At 44.1% G+C, this 12,535-nt stretch overlaps 1 protein-coding gene across 1 annotated transcript in view; it reads left to right on the plus strand.

The window, feature by feature from the left end:
* The first annotated feature begins 1,497 nt into the window (after window positions 1-1,497).
* The window catches only part of GNG12 (G protein subunit gamma 12), a 131,832-nt gene continuing 120,794 nt past the window's right edge, over window positions 1,498-12,535 (plus strand). Inside the window, exon 1 of the mRNA XM_045547784.1 lies at window positions 1,498-1,626. The gene's annotated coding sequence lies outside the window, so the exon portion shown is untranslated. The remainder of the gene's footprint in view (window positions 1,627-12,535) is intronic.

Genomic DNA, 12,535 nt, shown 5'->3' on the forward strand with positions numbered 1-12,535 from the left:
AATAAGTACATGAAAGCACTTACTAAAGTGCCCCAGGAAGGGAAAGTAACGGTATGGCTATAGGAGTCGATTCTGTGGTCTGTGGCTGAAAGACATAAACTCCAGTATGTGACTCTCTCAGTCCCTATTGGTGTCAGACTGTCCTGTATATCCTTTGACCTGTTAGTATCTGTGAATTAGTCAAGCATTTCCTAACGTCGTACAGAGCAGGAAATAAAGGGCTTCTTTGGCAAACTGTGGCTGGCAACCCAACCACCACTGATATCCACAGGTTGCTAAGACCACCCTCCTGGGGCAAGGCATCTAACCATAGCTTCCTCTACCTGCAACATCCCTTCTGCACTGCACGCTAATGATTTCACTAAGCCTGCTACTGGAGCAGGGGTCAGGAGGAAAGCAAGAGGGAAGATAACGCCCTCACTGCAGTTCTCAGTGCCCAGCTTCCCTGGGGCCCACTTCTCCTCAGGTGGGGAAACTCAATGCAGAGACATCCCTCAAGAACGCTTTTAAATGCAATTTCATGTATGGACTCTGCCCACACTGGTTCTAAGTGACCTACTTTGGCCTCACCTCTTTTAGAATCACCCTGTCAAACAAGAAAGCAGCTACATAGGGATACTCAAGAAGTCTGCTAAATGGTAAGATTTCTGTATGCCCCTCTTCTTTACTCTCTCTGGAATAAAGTTTTTTGCGCTCCCGCCGGGCAAGCTCCCCGTCCGATTCATCATTATAGCTCCCCCACCGCCGTTAGCACCATGCTTGGCACATAGCAGGTGCTCAATAATGTTTGTTGAATGGCTGTATGAATAGTATGAGGTCTGTGGAAGCAGAAATGGTTCTTCCACCCTCCTGGCCTTGAATCCATCCAGAAAAGACCAATCAAATCCGATTAATTCATTAAGCAGAACTCTGCCAGGTACTGTGCATCCGGGAACATAAATTTCATGGGGTGGAGGAAGATGAAGGGGAAGCTCCTGATGGGTGTATGTACTCTAAGTTCAGCAATCCGCAGTTAAACTCCCCTTTCTGGGAAACATAATCTCTCCGTGGCCCCAGGGCCCTTTAAATGGTACTGTGACTGTTTTCCTCAGAAATTGCTGGAGCAGAGCCTAACGTTTGTGTAGGGGCTTGGCAGCCCTCATCTTCGCGGCCCAGAGGACCCTCGGCTTGGGGGCGCGCGGCGTTCGCACGCGAAGGAAACCTGCAAGGAGTCTGAGCGGCCCGGGTAGGGGCGGGTCGTGAATAGAAGGGGCCCCCAAGTGCCTGAACTTCAGCCCCTCCGTGAGAATTCGGGGAAGGGGATGGTCCAGGGCTGCCAGACGTTCGCACAGTTTCCAGCCCGACCTCTGCCCCCTTCCGGCCGGGCCAAGACGCGGGCTCGGCGGCCGGAGCGCGGACAGCCCGGGCGTCTGGGCCGGAGGGAGGGCGGGGAGCGGAGGAAGGAGCGCCTGGGGCCGCCGCCGCCCGCCCGCCCGTCGGGCCGTCCGCCCCGCCCACCCCAGCGAGGCGGAGCCGGCGCCCGGAGGAGCGGGAGGAGGAGAAGAAGTCGGAGCCGTCTCCAGGAGCCCTTAGAGACCGAGTCCCCGGCGGCGGCTGCAGCGGCGGGGGAAGCGCACCGGCAGGCGGGTGAGCGCCGAGCGGCGGGCGCGGGTGGTGAGCTGGGTCCCCGCGGGGCCAGCGGCGCAGCGCGGGGCGTCGGCCAGCGAGTTCGGGGGCCGCCCCCGAGTCCCGGGTGCTGGGAAGCGAGATGGAGGGAGGGAACGAAGGAAGGAAGGAAGGAAGGAGGGAAGAGTGTCCTGGAGGGCGGGGACTGGTCGGGGCACTGGGCTCCGGAGAAAGGGTGGAGGAGGGAGGGTTAGGGACGCGGAGATCTAGAGACAGACGGCGCGCGCGCCCTCGACGGGTGGCGGCCGGAGAGAGCTGGAAGCGGGGTCCCCTAGGGCTGGGGCTGGGGGCAGGAGGAGAGGGCGCCCCGCTGGCTCGCTGTCTCCCTCGCCTGCCTGCGGCCGTGCGCCCCGCGCCGAGTTGGGAGGCCCCAGTGTTCCCAGCCCTTGCTGGTGGCGGTGCCAGGCTTTGGAGGAGGGCTGGCAGCTGGGGACGATGGGGACGCCACGCCCCTCTTCCCTACTTTCTTCCTCTCTTTCCTGAGACCAGCCGGCGGGAGCGCAACCCTGGAACCCTCTGGGGTCTGGCGGGGAAATAGCGGGTCGCAGAGGGGAGAACCTAGAAGACACACCCCGCAAGGGCCCCCCAGCAGTGACCCGGAGGCTGTCCTATTGCAGACTGTATTTGCAGATGGTAAAGGGGAGGTCGAAGCTCAGTCTTACGTGATTTATAAAAAAGTATTGCCCAGGCAATTATTCCGTGGATCAGGGAGACTTCTTTTTATCATTTTTAATTAGGGCACATCAATTAAAGCTAATTTTAAGACGCTGTAACTAGCGTCTCCCATCACTCACTTGTCCCTCGCTTTGCGTATCTTGTAAACTTGGCTGAAGTCATTAATAACGTATGATAAGGAAGCCGTGATTCTCGTTAAACTCACCGCGGCGGAGTGAAACTTTGGACAAATGGAAATCTGAGTGAAGGAATTGCCGAGGCCCGTCATTTTGTGGTCATCCTTGTCGGGCGTGGTTGTATACAAACAAGTGGATGGAGAAGGAAACAGCTCGACACCAGCGTTAGAAGGGAGGTCCCCGGCGCCCACGTGTCAGGGCACGTTTAATGGCTGCCCCGAGTGGAAACAAACCGGGAATTTATTAGACCTTGTGGAGTTGGACAAACTTCACATGATTAGCTTCCTTCCCATGGGTTACTTCCTCTCCCCCCTGCTGTCTTTGCCGACACAGTTTATATTTCCTGGGGCGGTTGTAGCTTCGCCTGAATGGATTGTCTATAATGAATCTCTTGGATGTTGTCAGAAGCAGGTCTGTGTCTGTGTGTTGTCTATTTCAAAAGCGGAGTTTAGCTTTGTTTTTAAAGTGCTAGTCACCAGACTGCTCCATTGCCAGCGCTTCTCAGTTCTCGAAGTAAAATTATCGCAGGATCGTGGCCCTCACCTAGGAGAACCAGGAAGGCAGGCAGCGCTAGAAGGACGGGATTGCATTTTACTATTGCCAAAACAATCACATTCAAGTTAAGGAGCTAGTTGTTTTTTTTTTAACCAAATTGTTTTAGCGAGCCCCCTTTCCAGTAAACTAACATGTGATTCATACAAACGTATTTTAAAGTAATCAAACATTTTACAGAGACTTAAGTGGAAAAGGACTTTCAGATCAAATGTTCAGCCCCTTGCCTTCTCTAATAGTTAACCAGCACCATAAAGCCCTGGTTTAGGTCCAAAAAATGCTGAGCAGTCTAACTACTACATCCTTAGACCTTATAAATAATGGAGTCATATTTTTGCTGTATTTAACCCAAGTAACTTACTAGGTATCAAACCCTGACTGGGCAGAGACCGTTTAGATTTGTATAGAAATATATTAAAATGTGAATCTGTGTTTCACAACAGACTGAAAAAATTACTATTATAAAAATTTTGTATGTAGACAGCTCCAATCTTATTTGAAAGACTAGCTCTCTAACAATTGGATTTGCGGGTTTGTATTGTCGTTTGTTAGAGAAAATAGGAGTTTGTCACTTGCAGGAAGAAAAATCAAATTTAGAATGTTATTTACTGTTGGATTTTTGTTAGGTGGTTTTTTGTTTTGGTGGGGTGGGTGGGGCAAGTTTTTGTCAGCTTAAGTTTAACCTAGGAAAGTTAAGTTGTGAAAGTTAAGTAAATTTTTCTGAGCCCTAACTTGGAAGAGAAGCAGTTTAATAGTGGTTTGGGGTATGGGCTTTGGTGCCAGATAGACTTGGATGAGAATATTAGTTATTTAACCTTTTTCAGTCAGATTTGTAAAATGGGGAGAATAGTGTTCGTCCTCTCTCTAGGGTCTTCATGAAAGTATATGAAACAATCTTTGGAAAACACTTAGACTGAATCTAACACACAGTAAATATTCAAAATTTTTAGATATTTTACGTATCTATACTAGCTTGCTCAAGCAGCAGGCTATTGGATAAACTACAAAGTGGCAGCTTGAACCTTCTGGAAATGCTAGATAGAGCAATTTTAAATTCCAAAGAAGGTATGTGATTTGTGTGTGTGTAAAATATTTATGTGTATGTGTGTGTGTCATGCTCCTACCACAGCAGTATGAATAATTATGATTAAAGGATTAATAGTTTTAATATGTTCTTAGTGCTAAAGGTACAGTTGCATAGTAATTTTGACAGGCAGCCAGAAACATTTCATTAATTATCTTTTAAAGTTAAAGAGAATTTATATTTCAAAAAGTTGTGTTTATTAGCTCTGGGTAAGGAAATTAAACCAGGAATAGAAAAAGTATTTGTCTTTAACCAAGTATGATTTTTAATTAAAGTATGAAAAAATGTGACCCAAGGGTATCCGGTTATTTATTTTTGCACGTACTGAGGTCCAGGGCCAACAGATAAGCTATAAGAAGTGTTAGGACTGATTATGAGTGTTTGTCTTATTTTTAAACTTTTGTAAGAATGAGTGTTCAGTTAATTCAGGGAATCGACTCATCACATCATTGACTCATTTGCTAAAATTTGCAAAATTTTTAAAATGCTTCCACCTTTAAAACAAACCCTTTTAAGCTTCTGGGGTTTTTTTGTTTGTTTTGTTTTGTTTAATGTATATCAGGTGGACAGAATTGGGCAGATCGTAAATCTTAGCTCATGTCACAGATGATGTCTGATTTTACTAATATAATAGTTCCACTGAGACACAGAGATGGTGGTTTATAATAATTTTAAATAACTATAAAGGCTGCAGTGTTATTATGAATTATTTCTTGACTATGACATTATACTCTCAAGCAGTGGAGAATTTGATTGAATAAATTATTCTTCTCACCCCGAAAACATCATAGCATAATGATGGATTCCTGGATCATACTTCTAGGTGTGTAGACTGTGGGCAAGTTACTTAATCTATGCTTCAATTAGGTGTTGTGAGGAATAAATGAGTTAATCTATGTAGAGCATTTTAGAATGGTGCCTAGCACATGGTCTGTGTTCAATAAATATTAACATCAATTATTATTGAAATTTCCTCTTTCTAAATGTTATATTTTGAGCATGCATTGTTTTTGTAACAGGAAAACAGCTCTACAAAATTTTAACATTTCGCCCAAATCTAAAAAAGCTCAGTAGTTTAAAAAGTCCTGCCAAATAGTACTTACAAAGTAAGAGAATATTATTAGGCAATCACTATTGTGTCTTTTACATGTGAAATGGATTGCAGTATTAATTTGTTGAACAAATTAGTTCTCCTGGATCTCATCCATTTTCCTTTTTATTAGAAACTCTAAAATATCAGTAATGCATGAAGTCTGCTATAGTTTAAAAGGGGAAAGACAGCATGCACAGTTATAGTGCATTATTACAACTACTTTAAAATTGTTTTTAAACTATGCATTAAAAATGACTAGAAGAAAATATAGACAAATGGGTGATGGGATTATGGTGCCCCTCCTTCAGCTTTTCCCCAGTGAGTATGCATATATAACAAAAAATAATTCATTTGTATAATAATTCAAAAATAATTCTGGTTTATTAACTACAAATAGCAGGACTTTATTGTTTTGGGAAAGACACCAACTTTCATGGCAGTTGAATTACTTTTAGTCAAATGTCAAAACCTTTTTCAGTGAGAATTGTTTAGCAGTAAAAGAGAGTCCCTTTCGAAGATTATAGGTTGATCTTCATGAGAGATATTTGCAAAGTACACCAGTGGGTTATTAGCATCTGCGTATAGACCTAGTCAATGGATCTTGACTTTATGGAAGTTGTGACTTCCCAGGTCCAGGCTGGCATTAACAAGCCGCATTTGTACAGCATCTTCAATATATCAGACACCTGGAAGGTGGTGATGAGGAAGACATTGGTGCATTTAGTTTAATAAGAAGGTTCAATAGATAAAAAAAAAATAGTTACAGCACAATTGTGATTCCATTTTTTGATCGATATCCTGGGCCCCTTTCTAAGCCCTTCCCATATATGATCTTGCTCAGTCCTCACACCAGCCCAGACGAGGAAACTGAGGTTCCCTAAGGGTATGAATTCTGCTCTTGCTCAGGTGGCAAGAGCAGAATTTGACCCAGAGTTGTTCTGATGCCAGGTCTCATGCCGTAAGCGCTCTGTTGAGAATCGAGGTGCATCCAGCTGGAGGTGAGAGTGAAGGGAGATTTATGGAAGCAGCTTTGTTTAAAAGCTATAAATCAAGAGAAACATAAATTCCTTTTAAAAGTGAGATGATCCCTGAGGAGACTCATCAGTGCCTGTCCATTGGGCTCACCACTCTTCAGCCACAGCAGTCAAAGCTTGCCAAACGGCCGTGAGACCCAGCAGGCCTGAAGCAAACACAAAGGCCCAGTGCCTCGGTGACTATGGAGTCCACCTCTCCCATCCCTGGCCTCTCAGAGGGGGCCTTGATAGGACAAATGAAGGGACAAATCCTGTTCTAGAACCAGCTCACACCAACAGGTCCTGACCTCCCTGCTTTCCTCTCTAAGGAACGACAGGAGAGTAGTTAACAGGTAGCTTGGATTCAGGGCAGAGAGTGGAGGTGATTTGACTGAAGGTAACTTCTAGCTGGATTATTCCATGTATTCCAGAGTCTGTCTTGAAAATCATTTCTGCTGTCACTTAAATGTTTGGTTTATCATGTCAGGCTTTATTGGGTATCATAAAAGTGCTTAGCTCTGAGTGTCTGGTTGCCATCCTGTGACAAGGAGGGTTTTTGTCTTCTTTTAGTGGGTCTATATTTCAGAGGATTACTGTACAATAAAAACCAGAGGGTTGCAGACTGTTATGACTCTTGATACTTTCATTTCTGCTGGAGGATTAGGATCTAAAAAAAGAACTTTATTCAGATCCATCTGAATGAATCACTTGCTAAGAATGTTCTGTATTTCCACATATATTGATTATAAGTAGGTGACTTTAGGGCCAGAGAGTCAGAGGCCTTATATTCTTATGCTTTCTTACACAATAGGCTACCAGTCCCCTTGCAGTCAAGGTCGCGGAATGGACTTAGGATCCCCTTTAGTTGACCGAGGAGAGAAGAGTAAGCTCCGGTTGAATTAGAGTTGGCATGATCACAAATGCTCACTGGAGTAGGGTCTGAAGAAGTTGTCATCTCTGCACTTGCATTCTGTACGTGGAGAATTGCCTTCATTCAGAATGGGTGTGTGGAAACCCATATGTGCCCACTGAGGGTGGTCTCTTAACTTCACTGATGTACAATAATCAGGCTTTTATTTAGTTGCAGATGCTGTCAGCCAAGATGCCCCTAACTGCTGGACACTAAACCCTTAGCCTCCACTGGGACCCTTTAACTCAGACCTCTAACTTGTGGTAACCTCAAATTTTGTCTGCTTTTTGGGAAGAAATCATTGCAGAGGAAAAGCACGAGGCCTCCCCTCAAAAGAAGACTCAAACTGAAGTCCATTAAATCCCAAACATGAGCTACATCTAAGGATGGGAAGAGGAATCAAAATTCAAAAGCTGATTATTAGACTTTATTGAGGCTGACTGAAGACCTTATTGAGATAAAACCATCATCCCAGGTTTATTAAACCAGCATCTCCGGCACATTAGAAAGGTGTTGAAACCAATAGACTAGGTGCCTGAGCTGTGCCTAAACTGATGAAACCTTTTGGATTATTAGACCATGGCCTGCAAATTAGACAGTTAGGCTTCATGTAGGTGTATAAGGTCATATTGGCTGTTCAGATAAGTTGTATGAGGGTTGGATGTCTGGCCAAGACACAAAAGGATTGGGTTGTGACTTCTTCACAGGGCTGCCTTAAACTGTTGTATGGGTTGTTTACTGCACAAGAGTACCTGGCCAAGGAGGTAAATGTGAGGCTCAAATCCTCAAAAACCCATGCATTGTGCAATAGGACTGTCTCTGCCGAAAGAAGGGACATTTATTTTGATGCTATCATGCCTGCAAGGCTAGGTCCACATGGAGGGCTTGTCTTTTTTTTTTTTTTTTTTAACAATGTGGCTAACAGCAGCAGCTCTGCTTCTCAAAGGCTCTTCAGCCACAATAGCTCTGTAGCTGGCAGAGTCTGGCGCATAGTAGGAGTGTAATAAATGCCAGAGGAATGAAGGAATAAAACTATATTCTCTGCAATGTGCCAGCAAGCTACATGAGCCCCTGTTCTTTTTTTAATCAAAAAAGTACAATTGATCATATTTGCTAGGAAACACATTCAGTAGTACACGTTCCCTCTAGTGGGCTTCTTTCTCCTCAGTTCATCATTTCCTAAGGGGCAGCTAATGACCAGTACTTGGGGGGCTGCTGACACTGTTTACTGTTAGTTGAACACCAGCCTACTCAGAGTCACTTAATACATGCCGAGGTACCGTGCACACCTTATGTAGTCTGCCTGGTGCAGGGAATGGAGTAATAGTAACTTCTGGGAATGTGGAAAGGGCTTTGTGTTATTTATTGACCAGCTGTGGACCCTTTCCTTGGGGACAAGGTGCAAGTGACAGTGGCTGCAGGAGCCTTTGGAACTTACCTATGAGCAGCTGCTGCTTCTGAAAAAGACTTTTCTAGTTTAGGCTAAGAAGTGGGAAGCCTTGTTGCCAAAGCTACCAAAAAGTAAGAAAGAGAGTTTATCTGTGTCCCCCTTAGTGCCAATGGGCACTTGCATGCTTTCGGTTTTAAGTTGATCCTTTAGAAAGTTGCTATCAGAATATACTCCTCCTGGCTGCTCTCTTGGGAGGCGTTTGTACAGCAGGTAGGATCAGCTGTGTTCAGTGGATCTAACTGCTAAGGCAGTGGTTCTGAGCATAAAGGTGCTGGTTCATGCTTCGGACCTTGGCCTTGTGGTAATTTATGGAGAGATTACACCTTATGAAAAAAGCCAACAGGTGCAGAAACGTGAATGTCTTTCACGTTTAATATGGTTAAATTCAGCCTTCTTCAGACTCAGATTCCCAAAGCAGAAATAGCATAAGATGACACTTCCTAACAAGAATTCCCTACAAAATGTCTGTAAGTAGCAAACTCACCTGTTGCATTTACAGGATGATTTGATTTTATAAAATTCCAGGAGCCTCAACTTTTCAGGAATATTTCTCTGTTGAATGAAGCAGAATATTCTAGCACATGATTTGCCCCCCTTTTTTTTTAACATAAATATTTTATGAGCAGCATGCTTCAGCCATTACTGTCTAAATCCAGCGAGTAAATAAGTGCCCTGGCATGCTGCCTGGGAGGTAATCCCGGTGTTTCTGTCTTTGCCTCCCATTCACCTACAGTTCTCTGACTTCCTTCTGGCTGTAATAGATATCAGGGCACTCAGAGCCATCTCCAGCAAGTGACATAAAACTGAGCAGAAATCAACCTCTCCATGCTCACTGCGCTTACCTCCTGAACTCTGGACTGAGATTTCTCTGATTTAGTGATTTTCATGTGAGAACTGACCTTCCTAAACCCAGGTTTTCCAGACCCTTTCTTCTGAGCTGGTCGAACTCCACCTTAGCTTTGTTTCTTCCAAGCTATTATTGTCCTGTTCTTCACACTCCTGGAAGACTAGCTTATACAACCTCTTCATTTTTTAAAAATATGAAATATGTTTAAATGGTCTCCAAAAAACCTCACAACCATACAAAAAGGTAAACACTGAAAGAATCTTGCTCCCGGCTCATCTCCATTCAATCCTTTCCCATATTCTCTACAAGTAGCAATTAGTAAATACAAGCAAATAAGAATATGTGATATTTTTATTCTCCCTTCTTTCATAAAAGTTGGTATATACTATTAATATATATGCTCTTCTGCGCCTTGCTATTTTAAATTAGCAGTATGTCCTGGAGATATCAGACATGTCTCTGTCTCCCTCTCTCTTTCTCTCTTTCCAACAACATAATAATTTTCTATCATGGATGTGCCATGGTTTATTTGACCAGTCCCCTACCGCAGAACATTTGGGCTGTTTCCAGTCTTTTGCTTTTACAACCAGTGCTGTGATAAAGGTGTAGTAAGTCTTTTGCCTTTGTGAGGGTGTGCCTAAAGGTTGCTTCCCAGAAGTGGCCCTGCTGAATCACAGAGCTCTGTAGTCCCCCTCTGGAAGGGTTGAATCATTTTGCCCTCTCATTGGCGATGCATTGGATAGGCTGGTTGCTTACAGGCCCACCAGCAAAAAGAGTGTAAGCTCTTTTTATTTTTGCTAATCTGGTTGGTAAGAAATGGTAATTTAAGATAGTTTAAATTCCTCTGATTATGAGTGAGGTGGGTGGAGGTTTGGGGCCATTTGTGCATCTTTTGCTGCATGTTGTGTAGGCCGGTAGCCTCTCCTGTGGGCATTATTGACCTTTCTTCTTGCATACATCTCTGTCAGATCTCTTAAATACAGACTTAAGAATGTGATGGCTTTTTTGGGCCTAAGGGAAGAGTGGGCTGCCAAATTGTCAGTGCAAAATCAAGAGAAGTGGAAAGTAGGGTTTTATGCCAGTTGCTAATGTCTGAATTATAAATAGTTTTCGGCTAATGGTATTATTAAACTGGGGCTTCTCCAAAACCATGATGAAGATCATCTTCTAGTCTAGAATTTCTCCCTCTCAAACAAAAACAAGAGAGAGAGATGGACAATATATGAGTTTCAATGGCATTTCCTGCAAAATCTTTTAAGAAATCTAGAATTTTCTATTGACGTGTGTCTCCTGAAAGAAAGTTATACGTGCCGCATTTTTTGTTTGTTTGTTTGTTTACTCCCTGAATCGGGCTCCTGTTCTCCCTTTGATTTCACCATCAGAGAGCTGTCTGTTCTATTTCCAGGGAGAAAGAGAAGATGAAAGTACAAGCACAGTGTGAGAAGATAGGCCAGAGCTCAGGATTCTGCAAAGGCTGTGGGCTGGGAGTTGCACAGACACATCTTTCTTTTCGAGATGCCCTTTCAGTCAGCTCTTGGGACACTGTCTGAATATAAAATTAATTTTCATCTTTTTAAAACTGAATTCCCTCAAAAGAGAGGGAAATTATGGTTGGTGAAAAGATGGTTGTGGTTTGGTTTGTTTTTAGAAATTCATAAGAGGCAGGCCTGTATAAAGTTGGCCTACATCTCCATTAAAAAAAAAAAAAATCTACCACAACAAAAAACCGGCTTTCTCAGAGTTCCCACACTAGCAGCAAGTGGCCCATGAAAGATCCCAAAGAGAGGATCTTATCTTCCAGGCCCAGTTCTCTGTTTCTTTTCAGCTCCTGAATATGTGTTACAGGTTCTGACTTTTGTGAAGGTTGGTTTAAAGCTCCCTGGATGCTTTGTTTTCCTTCTAGCGCTTATCTCAATCTATCACGATAGTATTGATCTCCCTCACTATGGTGTCAGCTCCATGCAGACAGGATCTTGGTCTGTTATTCCTTTTTTTTTGAGACAGAGTCTCACTCTTTTGTCCAGGCTAGAGTGAGTGCCGTGGCGTCAGCCTAGCTCACAGCAACCTCAAACTCCTGGGCTCAAGCAATCCTTCTGCCTCAGCCTCCTGAGTAGATGGGACTACAGGCATGTGCCACCATGCCCAGCTAATTTTTTCTATGTATTTTTAGTTGTCTCTATAATTTCTTTCTATTTTTTAGTAGAGACAGGGTCTCGCTCTTGCTCAGGCTGGTCTTGAACTCCTGACCTGGTCTGTTATTCTGTCCCCATTACCTGGAAAGATAACCTAGCGCCTTTGGGTGCCAGATCATTAGTGGATGAATGAATGCTTCCAGACCCACCTGGGTCTTTCTGGTCAACTACATTAGGGGTCCCATGTCACAGAGGCCTGGGAGAGGTCATGTTAGCCGTTCCTTGGCCTTCTGGCAGGATACTCAGCCCCTTTCCAGCTCTCTGGCAGCATGCATGGTGGTTTAGAGCTTGAGTTTACAGTCTGAATCTCTCGGGCAAATCACCTGATCTCTGAGAATTCTCTGTTTTCCCATTAGCAAAACAGAAATAATAACACCGTATTTCAACAAATCTAAGATGCCATCAATTATGAGATGTGCCATTATGTTATATGTGTGCCACTAAGAAAGAAAAAAAAATGCTGACAATTAAACCATAATCCACATCAACTGTTAACAGTGTATTGTTTTCTATGGCTCCTATAACAAATCACCACAAACAGAGCAGCTTAACGCAACACAAATGTATTATCTCACAGTTCTGTATGTCAAAAGTTAGGGTGGGCTTGGCTGGTTTCTCTCCTCTGGGTTTTATGAGGCTGAATCAAGGTGTCGGCCAGCTGGGCTGTTATTGGGTGTCTCTGGGAAGAATCCATGTCCAGGCTCATTCAGATTGTCAGGGGAGTGAAGTTCCTTGCAGTTCTAGGACTAAGGACCTACTTCTTTGCTGTCTCTCAGCAGGAGGCCACCCTCAGCTCTCAGAGACCTCACTCTGGTCCTTACCCTTGAGCCCTACATCTCAGAGCTACAAACAGCATGACAAGTCCTTCTCATGCTTGG

This window comes from Lemur catta, chromosome 3 (genome assembly GCF_020740605.2).
Source record: "Lemur catta isolate mLemCat1 chromosome 3, mLemCat1.pri, whole genome shotgun sequence".
Taxonomy (NCBI): domain Eukaryota; kingdom Metazoa; phylum Chordata; class Mammalia; order Primates; family Lemuridae; genus Lemur; species Lemur catta.